This window comes from Psittacula echo, assembly GCF_963264785.1.
Source record: "Psittacula echo genome assembly, chromosome: 15".
Classification (NCBI taxonomy): Eukaryota; Metazoa; Chordata; class Aves; order Psittaciformes; family Psittacidae; genus Psittacula; species Psittacula echo.
Window position 1 is genome coordinate 12,637,933 of NC_137751.1, and position 22,562 is coordinate 12,660,494.

The following is a 22,562-nucleotide window of genomic DNA, read 5'->3' on the forward strand; positions in this document are numbered from 1 at the left end:
CAGATCCCCTTGGCAGGAGCCAGTCTTTGCTTTGCCCCTTGTCTTCCTTTGCCTCTCTTCAGATTGCATTCTGGTGTCCTGGGCTTTATTCCTTACATCTGGCCTTAAATACGCATTTTATTTTAACTTGCACATTAAACCGTGATGTTTTTCCTTCCAAAGCACCTCAGTGATTTGAATATTTTTATCTATTTTTATTTCTCCCTTATGGTTTATTTCTTCCCTCCCCTCTGTTTTGATCCCTCAGCCGGTTTCGCGCTGCCCCTCTGTGGTGGAGCCGCTGCTACACAATATGCCGCCGGGACAACCGGGCTCTCGGGACTGGGCGGTGTTTGAGGCGGTAACTTATTGCCGTCGCTTCGGCTCCGCAACCGGTGTCGCTGACGAAACGGAACACAACATTAACGGGCAAGGGAAACGCCGGTGGATCATCCCGCCCCTTCCCGTCCTCTCAGGCCTCCTCAGAGGGCGGGAAACGCTCGTACCGCCCTCTGCGGGCTAACGCGCCTTCCGATTGGTGCCCACCCGGGCTCGCCGGTAGTGCCGCGCGCTGCCATTGGCTGTTGGCGACTGGGGGTGGGACAAAGGCGGGGCAGCTTCGCCTCTGCGTGTTTGAGCCTGCCGGAGCGGTGTGAGGGGGACGCGGTGGCTGCGGGGCAAGGGGGGGGATCGGGGCAGGGTGGCTGAGGGCTTGGGGTGTGGGCCAGGGAGGTGCGCAAGGGGCTGGGGGGCGTGGCTGGGAGGGGGAGACTCGACTGAGGCGGGGGATCTGTGGCTGAACGGGCGTGGAGGTGAGCGGGATGGGGGGTGGATATCGTGAGGCTGCAGGGGCCGACTGGGACTGGAGAAGGGGCGCTGGAGGGTGGTGGGTAGGGGTAGAGGAATGGGGGACTGAAGAGCTGCAAGGGTCTGGGGAGAGAGTGCAAGGAAGGAGGTGGGGAATGGGTGGTATGAGGGTGGTTAGATCGAAATAGACCTCTGGACCCTCGGAGAGCCACTGGATTCGGCAGCGTTTGTAGGTACGATGGGAACTTTCCTCTTGGTTTTGCCTGGCACTGGCTGTCCTAACCATGGAATCTCAGCTCGTGACCTGTCTTCCCTAGTTCCAGTTCCATTCCATCAGCATGTCACCTTCTTCCCCTGCTAAATGTGCTTTCTCCCCCTGTTACCTGTAACAGGAGGTTGTGATGAGGGGAAAAACCACACTATTAATTAATGGATGAGCTTAAAACTTTATCTGCTGCGTGCTTGCAGATCAGCTGAAGCTTTAATGAATGCTTATTTGGAGTTTTGTATGCCTTGTGGGGTGGCTTTGTGTATAAATGTGTCAGGAGGAAAGAGAGGAAGGATGCTGGTTTAGCTAATGGTGTTTGGGAAGGGGAAGTGGAGTTTTGCCAGTGTTATTCCACCAACACAGCTTTGTCATGCACCGGAGCTCTTCATGGAGAGACTACATACATCCTGATGGTGCACAGTACCACCTCCATCCTGCAGTGTGAAGACAGAAATAGCAGCTTGGGGCTCAGTTTCTTGTAACAGCCATGCCTGTCTGATCTCCCAAGGGTTGCTGTTAACTTACTGCAAACTCCATCCTATAGAAAGCTGTGTGATCCTGAAAAGAATTAACCCAAACCCCAAGTTAATCTGTGTTTGAGTGTGGGGAGATATCTGTGTGTATGGTTTTCCTTCAGGGAAAAAACCTTTTCTGTTCTAGTTTCTGAGTTGGGAACAAGCTTCTTATTGAATGGAAATACACTTGCCTGAAGCAATGATGAGTGAAGTATGGTCTGAACTGGTATTGCTGAGACTTTGTGTCTTTGCTCTGACCAGGGCATGATCACATAATCTTCTCTCTGAGCTTATTTAGGCTCAGCTCATCTGGACTAAATAGCTTTGCTGCTTGAAACTTTTTGATGCACTGTAAAAAAAACTGGCAAAAAACCCCAACAAACAAGCCCAAACCCTAAGAATCTTAAAATGTAAAACATCAAGAATTTGTAGCCATTTATTTTACTGGGAGAAAATGAAAACCTTGATTTGGCAAGTGAGTAGTGCAAACACTTGTTTGGGTTTGTGCATCTTGCTGAAATGCTGGGTTTAGAACTGAGCTTGCAGCAAGGGAGGGTTCTTGTTTTGTCTGTCTGCAATATAGCACATGAGACTGCAGATGCTCTGCCACTGCATCTTCTCTGTTTGTAAGTACAGTGCATTTTACTCTGTGAAATGGAGTTTGAGCTATCTGTCCTGTAGGCACCTCATTAGCAGTTGGTTCAGCTGTACCCTCATCTAGTGATTGCTAGGAGGAATGGTTTTGGAAGACAGTTGTGGTGTTGGGCCTGGCTCTGGTGCTCTGCTCTGGAGGAAGTGGCAGGGGAAAGGCTGGGCTAATCAAGAAAGTACAGGAAAAGATCTGGAGCTATTCCCTAATTAAGTTTTTAATCTCTTCCAGGTCTTGATGATGGCTCTACATTCATTTCTCTCTTCCTGTGGAGAAAGAAGCTTCTATAGAGAGTATATACCGAGGAATATAGTTATGGTGGGTTTCTCATAACAGGAGAAGCAATGTGGTTTCTGTAAGGAAGTGAAGAAAGCAAGTCAGTTGCTAATGCACTCACTTTCTAAGTGTCTGGATGAATTGTGAATGTGGCTTAGCTTCATTAAAAGCTTTTTAAAAGACTTCAGGTTATGACAGTAACATATTGGGCAGCTCCAGTGCTGCTGTTAATGTTGATGTAATTGTATTAAGCCGTAGAACAAAGCGTCCTGAATGTATACATATGTGCCTGTATAGAAGTCACAAATCGGTATGTAAGTCTGAAGGATGGTTTAATAAAGTTGATATTCCCTAAAAAAAATCTTGTCTAGGCCATCATGGCTTTAATAACACTATTATATTTAAAAGCACATGAAAGGGAATGTTTGTATAATCCAAACTGGTTTGTAGCTTTGTTTTAGAGCAGTAAACCTGATAAAAGGGTATGTATTTGGCTCCTAAGAACAGGAGGGTTAGAAGAAGCAGTCAAATCCAAGTTGGTATTCTGCAGGAACACTTATAAAATCTGCCAGATGACTGCTGAGCCTGTCACTGTTGTGGGCTTAATGCTTGTTAGTCAGCTAAGCATTAAAAAGCAATTTAATATTTAAGAGAGTAATTACAGCTGTTCAGAACTGTGGGGCTTAGATGTGGGTGGTTCTGTGCAGGTCTCGGAGGTGCTGTGGAGTTGGTCTGGCAAGGACAGGGTGTTGTGTGGTGTAAGGTGGAGTGGAAGCAGCCAGGGCCTGGCAGGGGGGCATCCACTCTGGGGAGAGGGAAAGAAATTAACCCTGGAAGAAGGAGGTGTACAAAGGGCAGTCTGTGCACACAGGCAACTTGGGTTGTGCTTAATTTGGAAAGTATAGGAAGCATAAAAGGAAATTAAACCTATCCTAAAACTGAATCATCAGTCAAATCCTCCATCCCTTACGTAAATAAGTGGCTGCATTCAGTCTCCAGGACACTCAGGCCCACGTCTGTCTGATCAGATGGGTACTTACAAGACCACACAGCACATGTGTGGAGTGGTTTAGATGCTGTTTTTTCACAGAGATGATGATTTCTCTGTATGAAGCAAGTGATGTGAATTAACAACCAGCTCAAAGTCAGCTACATTGAAAGTGAAGTCTCAGAAAATCTTGGCCCTTTCTGTGATTTCTTTTCCAGCAAGATGCATGTGCTCTTCCTGTCTTTTTAAAGGGAGAGGTGTCTTTAAGGATCCATTAACTACTAAAGGAAAAATGAGTTTATTCTTATTCCATAGTGGCACAGGTAGAAGGGTCTGGAAGTTGTATAGAGCTAGTAAGACAAGTGACAAATCTCATTTGTTACAGCAGGTGTTTTCCAGAGCATCTTTAGGATACAAATTGCTGTCTTTTTCCATGTTATTCAATAACCTTGCTCTCTTGCTTACAGGTGAGGCAGGATATTGGAGATTTTTATCTTCTGAAGCAAAGCTAAAGTGCAGAGGGAAATGAGCTGACCCGGTTCAGTGGATTAAATGTTAGAAATTATCACTTAATCTGGAAAAATCTTATACACAGTGAGCAAACTTTCCTCTTCATATTCTGCAAAGGATGTCTTGGTGGTGTCTGGTGGAGCTGACTGCTGCTCCCTAGAGCCCAGTCAGGAAAACACCTTCCATCACAAACCCAGGTGTCTCACGAACCAGCCATAACGTTCTCTCTGTTCAGCAAAAGGATGCTTTGCTATGATGTGAATGTGCTACATGGTTGGGACTGGAGTAATTGCCATGCAATAATTAAATGCGGGCATTAAAGATTCTCAGCCTATAAAATACGCCTATCCATTATAATCATCTGCAAAGATGAAAGCTGCTTCAGTCCCGTCTCCCTTGTGTAAACAGAGCTCCTCTGTTTTTCCAATAACCAGAAAAGAATTAAGGTTCAGTTCTCAATCGAGAGAATTTTGCTTTATAAAAGCAGATAATAACAGATGCAAAGACTTAGTTAACAAAAAAGCCAACTCCCATCATTGCTTCTTTGCTCTGGTTCATCATTTTTCTCCCTTGTGCACAAATGTAATGTCTCTCTTATCTCCTTGTTTGCACACATCAACTTCTCTTCCTTTAAAAAGTCAAAACCTTCAGTTAGAGCTGTCAGAGGAATTAGGGGGTTGATGTTCTCAATTCAAAGGTGAGTAGCCTGAAAATTCAGGGGGACCCTGAAGAACAGCACAATCAGAGCAGAGGTTTGAGCCTGTCTCTACCTCTGTGACAAGCACTAGTGCCAGAGCTTGCCTCGGCAGTGCTGAGAAACTGCTGTGGGAGCAGTAAGTCCCCTGGAGAAGTTTCCCTACCTCTTCAATTTGCTGGCTCATGTCCTTGAGTGGGGAATTTGCCAGTGATGGTCTTTGATCTACATTCTTATCCAAATCAATGCTTCTTCCCTTTCGGTTGGTCTTTGAAGGTGTTTCTGTGCTGGCTGACAGATCAGGGCTGTCCAGTCCCTCTGAGACTGTCACGGGATGTTTGAACAGTTAATAAAGGGGAGAGCCTTACCAGAATTCGCAAGGGCAGCAAAACTGATCTATCACCAAGTTCAAAGCAGCTTTAGAGCTCACTGATGAGCTGTAGTGGTCCAAAGTCTTTTATGGAACACAAGTAGGAGAGAATTCTGGCTCAGTGCTACCCACCTGCTAGGTGCAGCGATGGATCTCTCAGCTCTCAGGAGAGTACAGTTTGACAAGATGCTGCAGCTCTGTGGCATAGCCTGTGATGGGGCAGCACTGATGAGCCTTCACGTACCCGTACGCACAGCGGTAGCAGAAGACAAAGCCAGATGTGGACAGGGCTGTGGCGTTGACGTGAGTTTTGTGGCACAGGGGACACACAGTCTTCAGTTTGGGTAGGAGAGTGGAGGTGGGGTTGAGGTGCACCGGAGGTGGAGGAGTTGGGAGCGCGGTCAGAGATTTGATGGTCTCCTGGTTTTCTGAGGAGTACCACCAGTCCAGGAACTGGAGAAAGAACATGCTGATAGACAGTCCGGTGGACAGGGAGAAGGCAATGGTGCCCAGGGCTTTCCTCACTGCTGACTGCACCTGGGTTTTAATGCTGTGGCAGAGAGAAGGTATTAAGTATATTAATATATTATTTTATATAAATGTATTATTATAAGAAGTTTATAATATGTATTATTATTATAAATCATATATAAATGTATTAAGGTATTATATAAGGAAAAACTTACTACAACATATATAAACCACAGCAGAAGGGATTGCTTTACACAGCTTCTTAACACTAAGTTGGTCAATGTATCCCATGTTTATAGTAAGGCATCTGCTAGGGTGTTTCTCTTGGTATTTTAAGAAAGCTTCAAGTCCCATTTTATCCAGAAATCTAAATTGGAAGAGTTTGGATTGAGCGGGCCTGGATCACAGAGCTTTTCACCCATGGATCATCATTTTACAGGGCATTAAGTGTGGTCATGGCTAGCTGCTGCTCAGAGGAATCAAAGAGCTAAGTTTTAGTCCTTTTAGCAATATTGTTGCAGTCTGATTCCCTCGTTAGAAAAGTGCAGGTGAAGACTGAACAGGATAAAGGCCAAAGTGCCAAAAAGACCACCTTTTTATGACCACAAAATCTTGTGAAACTGATCACTGCTACTTGATTCCTTATTCACGCTGACAACACACCCTTTTGGAGCACATTTTGCCAGAGGTAAACTTCCTCTCGAAGAATTTCTAGAGAAGTTTTCAGCTTTACTTGCAGCATCACCTCTAAATTAACACACCCACAGAACCCCTCAAGAGCAGCTGAGCCATGTTCTGACATGCCTGGGTGTAGGATGTGAGGTGGCTCCCCCCAGTTTCTTCTCCAGGGCCAGGATATCCTCCACAGTCTATCTGACCAGGCGAACCCCAGCCAGGCGCAGCACGGGTGAATGATGCTGAGCCTTCCCCAGGATGTAGCACAGCTGCTGGATAAGGATAAGCAGGCCTCCCAGGTCATGTTTACAAAGGGGTAGGCAGCTAGAAAGGCTCTGTAGAAGCACTTCCATGACAACGAGGGAGGGTGGATGGAGTACTCATCCTCTTCCCTCAGGGTGGACACCAGTGTCTCCAGCTTTCCTTTCAGGTAAGGAACAAGAACCAGCAAGATAAGAGACTTCCAGTGCTGCCTCTTTGGCAGGCCAGCAGTGGCCAAGGGTTGCTGTCTGCAGTCTCCTATGGGGATCCTCTTTAAGCTGTTGAAGTTTTCAGAAAAGGAAGCACTGCACCTAGCCAGGTAGTGCTGCTGGAGCAGCATGTCCAGAAGGACACAGATCTCATCAAACTAGTGCCAGAGGAAGCCGTATTGGCCAGGATTGGACTCAGCAAGCACCTGTTGAAAGGGATACAAAACAGAAGCGCATAAAACGGAGTAGTGTGCTGAATAACAGGAACTAGCATAGAATAGTTTGGGTTGGAAGGGACCTTCATAGGTCATGCCTATGGCTGATAACACCATCTGGGTGGGTCAAAACTGTTGTAGTCGTTCATAAATGTGGTAAATGCTGGTGGTGAAGGGCTCAGCAACGCTGTGCAGTGTCCCCAGGGCCCATCTGCAGCAGCTTCCCCACACAGCAGCCACCCTCAGGCACCGCTCAGCTCAGCGCCCTGCTCCCTCAGGCCTGCGGTTGTGAGGTGCCGCCGGCATCCGCTCCCCTCCCTCACCCCAGGCCTCGCACGTACCTTCACCAGGTGCTGCAGGGCGGGTTTCACGGCCGCCATCAGGCTGTTCTGGGCCACCGCCTCGAAGATGGAGGGGCAGTCATCGCCGGCAGAGGCGGCCGTGAGGTGAGCGCCGAGCTCCGCCATGACAACGACTGCGCTCCGCCCCGCCGCCAGGGGGAGCCCCCGCGCGGTCCCCGCCTAAACGCCGCGGAGCACCTCCTCCCGGAAGCGTGGCACGGCCGGCGGTCTGTCGCCTCCCGCGCTCCTCTATGGTGGCAGGGCGCGGCCGCTCTAGGCGGAGGAGGGTTTATTCTCGCTCCTGCCTCCTCCACCCACACCACGCTCGCCAGCGCCATCTTGGAACGAAAAATGGCGGCGGCGCAGGCGCGGTGCGGCCGTTACCACGGCAACGCGGCCGCCAGAGGGAGGGGCTGGTCTCCATATGGAGGAATGGCGGGTACACGATGGCGCCAATGGTACCTCACCAATATGGCCGCCCGCAGGCACCGTACACAAGATGACGCCTCGCCAATATGGCCGGCCCCAGGTGCCGTACACAAGATGGCGCCCAACTAATTTGGCCGCCGCCGGGTGCCGTACACAAGATGGCGCCTCACCAATATGGCCGCCCCCAGTTGCCGCACACAAGACGGCGCCTCGCCAATATGGCCGCCCCCGGGTGCCGTACACAAGATGGCACCCAACTAATTTGGCCCCTGCCGGGTGCCGTACATAAGATGGCGCCTCACCAATATGGCCGCCCCCAGTTGCCGTACACAAGATGGCGCCTATCCAGTGGCGCCCCCAATATGGCCGCCCCCTTTCTCCCACTCTCAACATGGCGGCGCAGAGCCGCACTCCAGATGGCGCGGGCCATGAAGTGCTCCCACCAAGACGCCTCCCGCCGCCTCCCCTCACATCTCCTTCACCCGCATTTCCCTCTTCGCCTCCTCCATGGCCGCCCTATGGCGGCGGGAGGTGCGAGGCTGGAAGCGCCAGACCTGCGGGGCGGGAGGAGGAAGAGCCCAAGATGGCGCCGCCCTCCTGTCGTGTGTGTATCCCCCGCCGTTCCCACTGCTTTATGCGGTAAAAGTGATGTAATTCCCTCTTTTCTATTGTTTTATGAGGTCAAAGTGATGCAATTCCCTCTTTTCCATTGCTTCGTGAGGTAAACGTGACGGAATTCCCTCTTTCCCAGTACTAAGGCAAAAGTCTGGCAACACCGGCTTTTGCCCGAAGGGAGCCGAGCGGAGCCGAAGCCGCCCAAAGGGGACGGAGCCGACCGGAGGGAGCCGTGCGCAGCCGAAGCCCTCCGAAGGGGGCGGAGCCAACCGACGAGACCCAAGCGCAGCAGAAGCCACCCCAAGAGGGCGGAGCTGCGCGAAGCGACCGGAGGGACTCCGATAGGGTCCGAGAGGAGCCGATACCTCCTATTACCCCGCAGTACCCTCTATTAACTCCCTGTTATCCCCCATTACCCCCGTTCCCCCCAAAGGCCCACCCCCACGGGGGTCTATGGGGGGGATTAGGGAGAATATGGGGCTCTGGAGTCCCTACATGGGGGTCTGTGGGTGAGATTAGGGGGCATATGGCGGTCTGGAGTCCCTACATAGGCGCCTATGGGTGGGATTAGGAGGCATATGGGGGTCTGGAGTCCCTACATGGGGGTCTATGGGTGGGATTAGGGGGCATATGGGGGTCTGGAGTCCCTACATGGGGTTCTGTGGTGGTCTGGAGACCCTTTATGGTGTCTATGGGGTGTCTGTGGGGGGACTAAGGGGGACATGGGCATCTGGAGTCCCTACATGGGGGTCAATAGTGGTCTGAAAACCATTCATGGGGTTCCATGGGGGAATATGGGAGGATATGGGGGGATTTGGGGGTCTGGAGCGCCATGAGAGGTGTCTATGGGAAGATATAGAGGGAATTTGGGGGTCTGGAGTCCCATTGGGGGGGTCTATGGGGGAACATGGGGGGATTTGGGGGTCTGGAGTCTCTCCATGGGGTTCTGTGGGGACCCTTTATGGGGGTGTATGGGGAATATGGGGGGTGTGGGGGTCTGGAGTCCATGACAAGGGGTTCTAGGGGGAAATATGGGAGGATATGGGGGGGGATTTGGGGGACCGGCGTGCCTACATGGCGTTCTATGGGGGTAGATAGGGTGTCTATGTGGGGATATGGATGTCTGGAGTCCCTAAATGGGATTCTATGAGGTCTACAGGGGGCACATCAGGTGTTTACAGGGGGATATGGGGGGCTTATAGGGGGATTTGGGGGTCTGGAGACCCATAATGGGGTCTGTGGGGGTCTATGGGGGGATTAAGGGAGATCTGGGGTCTCTGGTGACTCGGAGAAAACTCCAGGAACAAACTGGCCAGCAAAGGTTTCCAGTTGACAAGCAGGTATTCTTTATTGCAATCTTGGTCTCCAAGTCCGAGATACAAAGTGTGAGACCCAGAGTCTGGGTCACAGTCTCAGCCCCAAAGTTTGAATCCCAGAGTCTTAGCCATTAAGTCTCAACACCAGAGTCTCAGCTGCAGTGTATCAACCCTAGAGTCTCAGCTGCAGATTATCAGCACCAGAGTCTCGGCTGCAGAGTATCAGCCACAGCCTCAGCTCAGAGTGTGAGCCCTGGAGTCTTAGACACAGAGTCTGAGCCACAGCTGTAGTCTGGGTCCCAAAGTCTGAATCGCAGACTCTCACCCATCTGAGCCAGAGAAAGTGAAGCAGAAAATTAAAGCCACAAAGCACCCATGGAGCAAACAGCAAGCAGATGTGGAAAAACCAAGGCACTCACCGAGCAACCAGGGAGCAGCCATAGGGCCAGAGCCAGGTATTACAAAGATCCAGCTGCTGCTTATCAGGGTGCTTTAATCCCAGCTGGTGGTTTGCCCCTCCCCTGCCCCAGGCCATGGAGGGAGGGGTTGTGGGTGGGGCCTGTGGTCTATGAGGCCCAGCCTTTCCTCAGGGAGCTCATTTGGGGTTTAGCTGTCATCAGGGTGAGTGCCAATTTTTTTCTCTCTGTGCTGGGTTTTTTACTCCTGGTCCCGGCAGGTCCTGGGATTTTTAGATTTTTAGACAAAAAAAAAAAAGAAAAAAAAAAAAAACCCTAGCCGGGGGAGTTTTTTTTTTTTCTCCCCCGGCTGTGTTTTTTTTTCTCTGGTCCCAGCCAGTCTGCAAGGCGACTTTCATCGCCTAAGTTTGGGGGCAGGCCAGCGCAGGGACAGGGTTTTCTCAGGCAGGGCATTTTCAATGTTCCCGGGAACATCGTTCCCAAAGATCTCTGAAGTCAGGTTGGGGGTGTTGTCATGCATTAGCAAAGAAATGTTGTATGTTTGTAAGACGGTAGGACAGTATATTTTGCTGCAGTTAGTGTTGTGTTTTGGGTGGAAATTGTCAGCTTTGCAGACACATAGAAAAATGTCAACTGTGGCGGGGATGTTTATAGTTGATATTGTAATGATCTGGTTTGAAATTAATTTCTGTGTGCAGGTTAGTTTGTCAAGAGCCGATACTGTGGAGAGGACCTCCCTCCGTTTTCAGACAGCTAGGAGGAGCCTGTAGAACTTTCCCGTCAGAAGACCTGTAGCGGCTGGTGCAAAACCAAAGACGGTTTCGGTGCCAGAAAATGGACATGTGACTATTCATACGTGACAAAGCAGGGTAGGTGTACAGTGTGAAGATTCGTACGTGACAAAGCACGGCAGGCATACGGGTTGGAAGACGGTTTCGACACCGGAAAAGAGACGTGTCATGATTCATATGTGACCAAACACGGTAGGTGTATGGCGTTTTGTGTGAGTCATAAAGAGTTGTGGGATTTATAAAGATGAGTTGTCCATTGTGCAAAATGTCATTTATGTATGTAATTATGTATAACTGAAAGGTAGAATGTGAGTCATTTCTAAAGTAAATGCAAGGTCAATGTTAATTGGATCAATTGTAGAATGATTGTGTCAGTTTCGGAATTAGGATTGAGATTAGGATTAGGATTGGGATTGAGATTAGGATTAGGATTGAGATTAGGATTAGGATTGTGATTAGGATTAGGATTGAGATTAGGATTGGGAATGGGATTGGGATTTAGATTAGGATTTGGGATTAAGGTTTGGGGATGGGGTCAGGGTTAGGGGTGCAGTTAATTTCTGGGGGGGGCGTGTTTAGGATTAATGGGCAGAGTTGGTGTTGAGGGCCTGTCCAACCCTAAGGTGTGGAGACAAACCTAGGGGCGTGTCCAAGCCTAGGGCGTGTCCGAACCTTGTGACATCAAAGCACCTACCGTGCTTTGTCATGTATGAATAGTCACGTGTCCATTTTCTGGCACCGAAACCATCTTCAGTTTTGCGCCAGGCACTACAGGTCTTCTATAGGGGGCGGAGTCAGCCTAAAGGGTGTGGCTAACCCTAGGGGGATCAGTCAAGCGTGGGGGCGTGTCCAACCCTGGGAGGGGTAGAGTCAGTCTCGCGGGCGTGGCTAACCCTAGGGGTCAGAGTCAAGCCAGGGCATGTGAATAACCCTCGGGGTGGGTGGAGTCAGGCTCGGGGGCGTGGCCAGTCCTATGGGGTGGAGTCAAGCTAGGGGGCATGAGTAACCCTGGGGGGGTGTGGTCAGGGTTGGGGGCATGGCTGCGGTTAAGGCTGGGAGTTAGGCTAGTGGGCGTGGCCAGGACTAAGGGGTGGAGTTAGGGCCGGGGGTGGCATTAGCCTGAGGGGGCGGGGTCCGTGCTCGGGGGCATGATTTAGCTGCAAATCCCACCCAAATTCGGAAAGGCAGAGGTTAGGTTCAAGACCACCGAAAGACTTCCATGGAGCAGCACTGGCCTTATAGTTCACATAGACAGAGCACTATACCAGTAAAGGTAAAGACCACAGTTTCGAGTCCTGCCAGGTACACTCCCAGGTTAGAATTAGTGTTATGGAGGATAGGATTAAGGTTAGGGCTCCATTACATCTATTAGGGTTAGGGATTACTGTTAGGGCTCCATTACATCTATGACATCTATTAACACCTCTTGCTCCGTTACAACTATTAGGTTTAAGGTTTAGGTTTAAGATTAGGGCTCCATTACATCTATGACATCTATTAACTCCTGTTGCTCCATTACAACTGCTAGGGTTAGGGATTAGGGTTAGGGCTCCATTAAATCTGTTAGGGTTAGGGATTAGGGTGTCCTAGGTTCAGCAGTAGCAGTCATTTTTCCTCCTTCTTAGTAGCTGTTGCAGCACTGTGTTTTTGACTTTCAGCCTGGGAACAAAGCTGATAACACAGATGTTTAGACTGACCAAGGACTTTGTGAGTCTCATGCTCTGCCAGGGAGGAGGAGAAGGTGGGAGGAAGCAGAGACAGGACACCTGACCCAAACTAGCCAAAGAGGTATTCCATACCATAGCACGTCATGCCCAGGATGTAGAACTGAGAGTTACCAGAAGGGATGGATACTGCGGGGTGGGGGCGAGGTACCGGTTGGTGAGCGGTTGTATTCTCTTCCTTGTTATTTCCTTTATCATTATTACTATTAGTGGTAGAAGTAGTGATTTGTGTTATACCTTAGTTATTAAACTGTTCTTATCTCAACCCATGGGAGTTGCATTCTTTCGATTCTCCTCCCCGTCCCTCCAGGAGCAGAGGGAAGAAAGGTGGGGGGGAAGTAGACTGCGTGGTTCTGATTTACGGCCTGGGCTTAAACCACGACACAGGGTTAGGGCTCTATTACATCTATGACATCTATTAACCCCTGTTGCTCCATTACAACTGTTAGGGTTTGGGTTTAGTGTTAGGGCTCCATTACATCTATGACATTCATTAACCCCTGTTGCTCCAATCCAACTATTAGGGTTAGGGTTAAGGTTAGGGCTCCATGACATCTATAACATCTAGTAACCCCTGTTGCTCCATTACATCTATTAAGGTTAGGGTTAGGGAGTAGGGTTAGTTTAGAAATGGGGAAAAATTGGTTAGAAAAGTCCAAACTGGCTGCAAAGATGTTAGAAATAGGGAGAAATGGCTTGAAACTGACAAAAATGGCTTAAAATGGGTTAGAAATGGGCAAAACTGGGTTAAAAATAATAAAAAAAAAAGCTTTAAATGTGTTAAAAATCGGGAAAATGTGTTAAAGGCCAAAAATGGCTTGAAATTCGTAAGAAATGAGCAAAATTAGGGGTAGAGGCAGCAGGTTGCTCTGTGTCCAGCAGGGGCAGTATAGTGCCACAGGGTCAGCCAACTGCTCCTCCCCTCTGGTCTATGGGGGGCTATGGAGTTATAGGCATGGAATTGGTGTGTCTATGGGGTGTCAATGGAGGATATGGGGCTCAATGGGGGGGCTATTGGAGACTGTGGGGTGTCATGGGCGTATATGGGGTGTCTATGAGAAAGTTATGGGTGGCTATGTGGCATCTATGGAGGATATGGGGTGACAGGAGTATTATAGGTTTGGAAATGGGGGCTCTATGTGTCTCGATGGTGGGCCTATGGGGCGCTACGAGTGTCTATAGGTCTCTATGGGTTCATATGGTCCCTTATGGGGTCCCTATGGGTCTCTGTGGGTTCCTATGGGTCTTTACAGATCCCTGTGGGTCCCTATGGGTCTCTATGGGAATGAGCCACAATGGCTTAGAATGGGCTAGAAATGGGCAAAATTGGGTTAAAATGGGTTAGAAGTGTGCAAAATTGGGTTAGAAATGTCCTAAGATGGCTTAAAACGTGTTAGAAATGGGAAAAATGGGTTAGAAATGGCCAAAAATGGTTTAGAAATGTCCAAAATGGGTTAAAACAGGTTACAAATGGCCAAAACAAGGTTAGAAATGGACAAAAAAGGCTTAAACCAGGTTAGACATGGGAAAGGAAGGCATAAAATTGTCTTTGAAATGTCCAAAACTGGGAAAAATGGGTCAGAAGTGGGAAAAGTTGGGTTAAAATGTCCTAAGATGGCTTAAAATGTGTTAGAAAAGGGAAATACGGGTTAGAAATGGCCAAAATGGCTTAAAATGTGATAGAAATGGGCAAAATTGTGTTGAAAAGGGTTAAAAGTGGGCACAATTGGGTTAAAATGGGCTGAATTATGCAAAATTGGGTTAGAAATGTCCTAAGATGGCTTAAAATATATTAAAATTTGAAAAATGGGTTAGAAATGGAGCAAAATGGATTAAATCCGGCTAGAAGTGGGCAAAAATGGCTTAAAATTGGTTAGAAGTGGGCAGAATCGGGTTAGAAATGTCCTAAGATGGCTTAAAATGTGTTAAAATGGGGAAAATGGATCAGAAATGGACCAAAATTAATTAAATTTGAGTAGAAATGGGCAAAATTGTCTTAAAATGGGTCAGAAGTAGGCAAAGTTGGGTTAAAATGTCCTAAGATGGCTTAAAATATGTTAGAAATAGGAAAAAGATGGGTTAGAAATGGCCAAAATGGCTTAAAATGTGTTGGAAGTTGGCAAAATTGGGTTAAAATGGGCTAGAAGTAGGCAATATTGGATTAGGAGTGTCTTAAGATGGCTTAAAATGTGTTAGAAATGGGAAAAATGGGTTAGAAATGGCCAAAAATTTTTTAGAAATGGGCCAAAATGGCTTAAAATGGGTTAGAAATGGGCAAAATTGGGTTAGAAATGGACAAAAAAGGCTTAAACCAGGTTAGACATGGGAAAGGAAGGCATAAAATGTCTTAGAAATGGCCAAAATTGTGAAAAATGGGTCAGAAGTGGGAAAAGTTGGGTTAGGAATGTCCTAAGATGGTTGAAAATGTGTTAGAAATGTGAAAACTGGGTTAGAAATGTCCTAAGATGGCTTAAAATGTGTTAAAATGGGAAAAATGGGTTAGAAATGGAGCAAAATGGATTAAATCGGGCTAGTAATGGGCAAAAATATCTTAAAATGGGCTAGAAGTGGGCAAAACGAGGTTAGAAACGGAAAAAATGGCTTTAAACGTGTTAGAAATGGGCAAACTGGGTTAGAAATGGGCAGAAGAGTTAGGAATGGGCCAAAATGGCTTAGAATGGGCTGGAAACTGCCCAAATTGGCTTAAAACGGGTTAGAAGTGGACAAAATTGGGTTAGAAATGTCCTAACATGGTTGAAAATGTGTTAGAAATGTGAAAAATGGGTTAGGAATGGCCAAAATGGCTTAAAATGGGTTAGAAGTGTGCAAAATTGGGTTAAAAAGTCCTAAGATGGCTTAAAATGTTTTAGAAATGGGAAATACAGGTTAGAAGTTGGCAAAAAATGGTTAGGAATGGGCCAAAATGGCTTAAATCGTGTTAGAAGTGGGCAAAAATGGCTTAAATTGTGTTAGAAGTGGGAAAACTAGGTTAGAAATGGTCAAAAATTATTTAGAAACACCCAAAATGGGGTCAAACAGGTTAGAAAAGGCCAATACAAGGTGAGAAATGGGCAAAAATTGCTTGAAATAGGTTAGAATTGAGAAAAGAAGGCATAAAATCTGTTAGAAATAAGCAAAAAATGGCTTAAAATGGGTTAAAAGAGAAGAAGAACAGGTTAGAAATGTCCTAAGATGGCTTAAAATGTGTTAGAAATAGGAAAAAGATGGGTTAGAAATGGCCAAAATGGACTAAAATGTGTTAGAAGGGGGAAAAATTGGTTTCAAATGGGCTAGAAGGAGGCAAAATTGTATTAGGAGTGTCTTAAGATGGCATAAAATGTGTTAGAAATGGGAAAAATGGGTTAGAAATGGCCAAAACCAGTTTAGAAATGGGCCAAAATTGCTTAAAATGGGTTAGAAATGGCCAAAATGGATTAGAATGGGCTAGAAATGGGCAAAATTGGGTTAAAACGGGCTAGAAGTGGGCAAAACTGGGTTAGTAATGTCCTAAGATGGCTTAAAACGTGTTAGAAATGGGAAAAATGGGTTAGAAATGGCCAAAATTGGTTAAAACAGGTTAGAAATAGCCAAAACAGGGTTAGAAATGGACAAAAAAGCTTAAACCAGGTTAGACATGGGAAAGGAAGGCATAAAATGTCTTCGAAATGGCCAAAATTGTGAAAAGTGGGTTAGAAGTGGGCCAAATTGCGTTAGAAATGTCCTAAGGTGGCTTAAAGTGTGTTAAAATGGGGGAAATGGATTAGATGTGGACCAAAATGGATTAAATTTGTCTAGAAATGGGCAAAATTGGGAAAAATGGGTCAGAAGTGGGCAAAGTTGGTTTAAAATGTATTAAGATGGCTTAAAATGTGTTAGAAGTAGGAAAAACTGTGTTAGAAATGGTCAAAATGGCTTAAAATGGGTTAGAAGTGTGCAAAATTGGGTTAGAAATATCCAAGGGTGGTTGAAAATGTGTTAGAAATGTGACAACTGGGTTAGAAATGGCCAAAATGGCTTGAAATGGGTTAGAAGTATGCAAAATTGGGTTAGAAATGTCCTAAGATGGCTTAAAATGTGTTAAAATGGGAAAAATGGGTTAGAAATGGAGCAAAATGGATTAAATTGGGCTAGAAGTGGGCAGAAACGGGTTAGATATGTCCTAATATGGCTTAGAATGTGTTAAAATGGGGAAAATGGGTTATAAATGGACCAAAATTAATTAAATTTGAGTAGAAATGGGCAAAATTGTCTTAAAATGGGTCAGAAGTGGGCAAAGTTGGGTTAAAATGTCCTAAGATGGCTTAAAATATGTTAGAAATAGGAAAAAGATGGGTTAGAAATGGCCAAAATGGCTTAAAATGTGTTGGAAGTTTGTGGAGACATGGTTAGCAAGCAAAGGTCATGTTCCCATATCTGAGCTTAATTAAGCACAGATTCTGTGAAAGTGAGAAAAAACACCAGTTGTGTACAGTTGCCAGCAGTGTAAAAACCCTGGAAGTTAACCAATAGAGATAGAAGACCAGCTGGCCAACCTTGTAGCTAAAAATTGTCTGTGAACTAGGAGCAGAGACCTTGAGGGGAGGATGTGTATATGAGCAGGGGAAATCACCGAAATGCACCTGGAATGTACCCAATGCTGTATATGCCAACCAATCACTACGGGAAGCTGTGTGTACGTGTCAGTTTGACACTATATATACCCATTGTTTGAGCACAATAAACGGATCACTTTTATCAATCATATTGATTGTGCATGTGTTCCCTCCGTGCGCGACGACATATTGGCGCCCAAACAGCGACCAACAGAGGAACCCGGGTACCCGTAGTGGCTGGGAGAATTGCGCACGGAGCAGGAAAGCACCGGAGAAGCAGCATTCGGAGGGCTGAAAGAAGAAAAAATGCTCGGTTTTGCTGGTCGAAGATGCCGGGCAGAGAACGGGCAGTGAAAGAAGAAAAAAGAGGCCAATCCTGAAAGAGAAGAGGAGCCTTGATAAAAAAAAAAAAAAAAGAGAATCGGACTACTAAGTAGTCCTAAGGTAAAGCCCGGAGAAGAGATAGAGGTCAATCCTGAAAGAGAATAGGAGCCTCTGAGCCTGGAGGACGAAGAGGGAGCCTCCGCCGCCCGCTGAGTTGGCCTGCTTGCTGGTGAGCTGCATTGGTACCAAAACTTAAAAAAGAGAGAGTAGTGAAAAATGGAAAGACAAGCGGCCTTTGATTTATTTAAGTGCTTCTTAGAGAAGTGGGGTTTAGGGAAGGACATGGATCTAGGAAAAGGGCTCACTGCCCTCTTTGATTATGGAAGGAGACGTGGGGTGCTATCGAGAAAGTTATCTCCAGGAGAGGAGCTGCTGGAGCACTGCGAGTGGAGGAGCCGCGGGTGCAGACCTTTGCGCGGGAGCTGTGGAGGAAGGTGCCCCGGGAGGCACGGCCGGAGCTCTCGGGCCGCGTGGCCGAGCGGGCAGCGCCGGAGCTGCAGCGCGACTGCCAGAAACTGCGGCCGCGGCAACAGCAACAACGGCAGCCGCAGGAAAACGCGAAGTGGAGTGTTGTGAGTCCTGGTAACACTCCCCTTTGTGCGACAGGGCGAGGGACAAGGGGGTTCTCCACAATGAGCGACAACAACCCTCAAAGCCTACCCTGGGGGAATCCTCCCTGCTGACGACAAATGGGCCCCTACAAAAAAAAAAAAAAAAAAAAAAAGAGTACCCTTATAGCCTTTTGAACATGTTATATGAGTACTGTGGCAGGCTGTGGACTTGAAACCCCATATACAACTCATTTGATAGTCTCTCTGTGATCCACATGTACTAGAAGTTGGGAAATATATATCCATGTATATCTATGTTTCTATCAGCCCTTGGAGACTTTTTAAGGATATTGCTGACCACTTCTTCCAATGTAGGCTGGCCACCTGCATCGGAATGAGTGTGCATTTTGGTCAGTGTAAAAGGCATGAGCCCAAGGCTCATGCGATGTGGGGGGGGCAGAGCCTCTGCGGGGACGCCCGCTAAAGTTGAGCCTGCCACCTCACACTGCGATGATGCTGCTTGGAGCTGATTTTTGTCTTCACAGGGTCCTTACTCCACGTTCTGTATGAGGGACCGTATAGTGGGAATAATGATTGTCTAGGTTTTGTGTTTCAAATATTGTAATTGTATGGAGTGTGCTTGTGGGATCGTGTGTGTGTGTGTGTGCTGAGGGCGGACAGTGCTCTATGTATTTTTTGTTGTTGGGTTTGTATAAAAGTTTTAATGGGTAACAGATTAACATTTCGGGCAAGAAAGGGTTAATGCAAAAGTGTGGTTGCTAGCAGGTATTTATGGCTGCTGCTAAGCAGGCAGGCAGCTGTAGCTTCACATTCTTTTCCCATCAGAATGCCTTTGAATCACTCTAACCCAGCTCCTTCTCAGGAGCTGATAGCATAGGATAGGGGGTATGTTTGTATCCTCCTACCTACAGATCCATGGTGGCTACCTGCAAAGTTTGTTAACCCTTACCATAAGCTGGACAGACAAGTGGAGAAACCTGATACCTCAGCTATAGGAGCTGACAGTAAATACCCCGAGCAGAATGAGACAGAGGAAGAGAAATATAAATGATTGCAGGACATCACTTGGGGGCAACTGAAAAGTAACAACTTGAATATGTGTGCTTGTAACATAGCTATTATTAGAGGCTGTGATTTTGTGTATAAAACCACCTGTATTTACTAGCCAGTTACTAATGAGAAACTATACCTTGTACTGTGTGGATTTGTTACTTGTAAAAGATGTTAGAGCATGCAAATTTGCAGCAGCTACTAGAAAATGCTAAGACAAAAACTAGAAAGATTGCAATACAATGGTAGTGTAGAGGGTAAAAAAAAAAAAAAAAAAAAAAAAAAGCCGTCTTCAACATGCTGCACAAGAAGCTGCACCAGTAGACCTGGATGAGAGCCTGAACATCTGGACTCTTATCAACCATAAACCTTGAAAGAAGTGAAAGGGACAAGTTGGGAAGAACCGGAGAAAGAACATCGGGTGGAACCGAAGAGACAACAGCAAGATAATTTCTGAGGACTGTAAATTTGAACACAGGAGGATGCTTAAGACATGATAAAGAATGTATAGTCAAGGGGAAGTGAAAGTTTCGATATAATGAGTAGTGATGGCAAAGAACTATGTTTAGAAATAATTGGTCAAGCAAAAGTGCGTGGACAGTAATGTGATTGGCTGAGAAAGTGCGTGATCAATAAGATTGTTTCGTGATGGAAAAGTACCAAAGGAACTAACCCACTACTAACCGCTAGGCAGAATACTATAAAAGCCTGTAAGCTCACTCAATAAGGGATTTTGTTTGTAGCCAGAAACGGAGTCTGTGCCTTAGTTGCCACAGGATCGGGCCTGGCAGGGGGTGCTGTCCCTTATAAAGTCCCATATAATTGCCCATGTACAGTAGGTATCTTAGGCATGTTTATCCCTAATAGCACTATGATAATATACAAAAGAGGATTGTGTTCTTGAAGGTCAAAGCATGCTTTTCATTTGAGCTGTGATGACAAAGTAAATTTTTGGAACCTGGGTGAAATAATAGCTGCCTCATTTTTAGCTCCCAAAGTAGCTAGAGCTCAAGCTTTAGCAACATTAAATAAACTAGGCTGTTGGCTTGCAAGACAGACAAATGCTACTTCACTTGCTATAAGTGGACTTTTAACTGATGTCGATAGTATTCGTCATGCCACCTTACAGAATAGAGCAGCAATCGATTTTTTGTTGTTAGCACAAGGACATGGTTGTGCAGAGTTTGAAGGGATGTGCTGTATGAATTTGTCAGACCATTCGGAGTCAATCTATAAAAGTATACAACAATTAAGAGAAGGGGTCAAGCGACTAATGAAAGATGATGGGATGGACTGGCTGACAAAACTCTTTAGAGGACGGCGAATTTCTGGATGGCTTAAAGATTTGCTTATGCAAGGTGCAACGATATTATGTGCAGTAGTTTTATTCATATTAATAGCAAGTTGTATGCTGCGATGTGTGATATCAATGCTTAAGAAAAGTGTAGCGTCCGTCTGGCTTGCTCAAAAAGAAAAAGGGGGAATTGTGGAGACATGGTTAGCAAGCAAAGGTCATGTTCCCATGTCTGAGCTCAATTAAGCACAGATTCTGTGAAAGTGAGAAAAAACACCAGTTGTGTACAGTTGCCAGCAGTGTAAAAACCCTGGAAGTTAACCAATAGAGATAGAAGACCAGCTGGCCAACCTTGTAGCTAAAAATTGTCTGTGAACTAGGAGCAGAGACCTTGAGAGGAGGATGTGTATATGAGCAGGGGAAATCACCGAAATGCACCTGGAATGTACCCAATGCTGTATATGCCAACCAATCACTACGGGAAGCTGTGTGTACGTGTCAGTTTGACACTATATATACCCATTATTTGAGCACAATAAACGGATCACTTTTATCAATCATATTGATTGTGCATGTGTTCCCTCCGTGCGTGATGACAGAAGTTGGCAAAATTGGGTTAAAAAGGGCTATAAGTAGGCAATATTGGATTAGGAGTGTCTTAAGATGGCTTAGAATGTGTTAGAAATGGGAAAAATGGGTTAGAAATGGCCAAAAATGGTTTAGAAATGGGCCAAAATGGCTTAAAATTGGTTAGTAATGAGCCAAAATGGGTTAAAACGGGTTAGAAGTGGGTGCAATTGGGTTAGAAATTTCCTAAGATGGCTTAAAATGTGTTAGAAATGCAAAGAATGGGGTAGAAATGGCCAAAAAGAGTTTAAAAGAGGGTTAGAAATGGACAAAAATGGGTTAAAATGTGTTACATATGAAAAAAAAGGCTTAAAACTTGTTAGAAATGTACCCGGGCCTCTTCTGCAGACCGCGAGCTCCGCAGCGGCGCCAGTCGCATCGTTCCAGCTCCTCGCTTTCGCACCTAAAAATCAAATCGCACGCAACTTCTCCGCCATTCGCTGCCAGCCATCCCGCAGCACAGCAAGCAGAGCACAAATGTTAGGCCTCGGGTCCCACAGCTGAAGAGCTAGGAGAGAAAGTTGCTGCCGGGCCTCATCTGCAGACAGTGAGCTTTTCAACGGTGCCACCCACATTGCTGTCGCTCCTCGCTTTCCCACCTTAAAGTCCGTTTGAGTCCAACCTCTCCAGCACTTTCTTCAGGCTGTCCCACAGCACAGCGAGCAGAGTACGAGTGTTTGGCCTCTGCTCCCACAGCCAAAGAGCCAGGACAGAAAGCCGGTGCTGGGCCTCTTCTGCAGACAGTGAGCTTTGCAACAATGCCACCAGCATTGCTCTTACTCCTCGCTTTCTTACCTTCAAGTCCACGTGTTCGGAACCTGCGTGGCTCCCGCTCCCAGCCATTCCATGGCATGGAGCAAAGCGTACAGACTTCAGGGCACAGCTCCCACATCCAAACGGTCGTGACAGAAAGCTGCCGCTCGGCCTCTTCTCCAAACCGTAAGCCCCGCAGCGGTGCCACCACCATCGCCGTCACTCTTCGCTTTCCCACCTAAAAGTACAATTGCATGCAATCTCTTTGGTGCCCGCTCCCAGATTTCCAGCAGCAGAGTGAGCAGAGCAAGAATGTTTGGCATTCACTGCCACAGACAAAGAGCCAGGAGAGAAAGGTGCCACTGAGCATCTTGTGCAGACAGTGAGGTTTGCAATGGTGCCACCGGCATTGCTCTTACCTCTTGCTTTTCCACCTTAAAGTCCCAGGCACAGAGCCCCAGCCCCAGAGTCTCAGCCTCAGAGCTACAATTCCATAGTCCTGGGCACAGAGTCCCACCTGCAAAGTCTGAGCCCCAGAGACTCTGCTCCAGAGCATCAGACACAGAGTCTCGGCCCCGGAGTCTTGGCTGAGAGTATGAGCCCTAGAGTCTCAGCCCCCGAGTCTCAGCCCCCCAGTCTTAGCCATAGTCTCAGCAACAGTTTCCGTCAGAGTCTGAAAGTATCAGCTCCAAAGTTTGGGGCCCAGAGTCTATGGCACTCTCTCATCCACAGTCTCAGCCCCAGAGTGTGAGCAACAGTCTGAGTCTGAGA

General features: G+C 46.9%; 1 pseudogene across 1 annotated transcript; it reads right to left on the bottom strand.

Moving 5' to 3' along the window:
- Nucleotides 1–1,660: 1,660 nt before the first annotated feature.
- Nucleotides 1,661–7,642, bottom strand: LOC308227599 (peroxisome assembly protein 12-like; annotated as a pseudogene). Its single transcript, XR_013958971.1, has 4 exons — nucleotides 7,229–7,642; nucleotides 6,332–6,878; nucleotides 5,189–5,606; nucleotides 1,661–5,010 (listed from the first exon to the last, which is right to left on the bottom strand). The product of XR_013958971.1 is annotated as a peroxisome assembly protein 12-like (transcript).
- Between the last annotated feature and the right edge of the window lie 14,920 nt (nucleotides 7,643–22,562).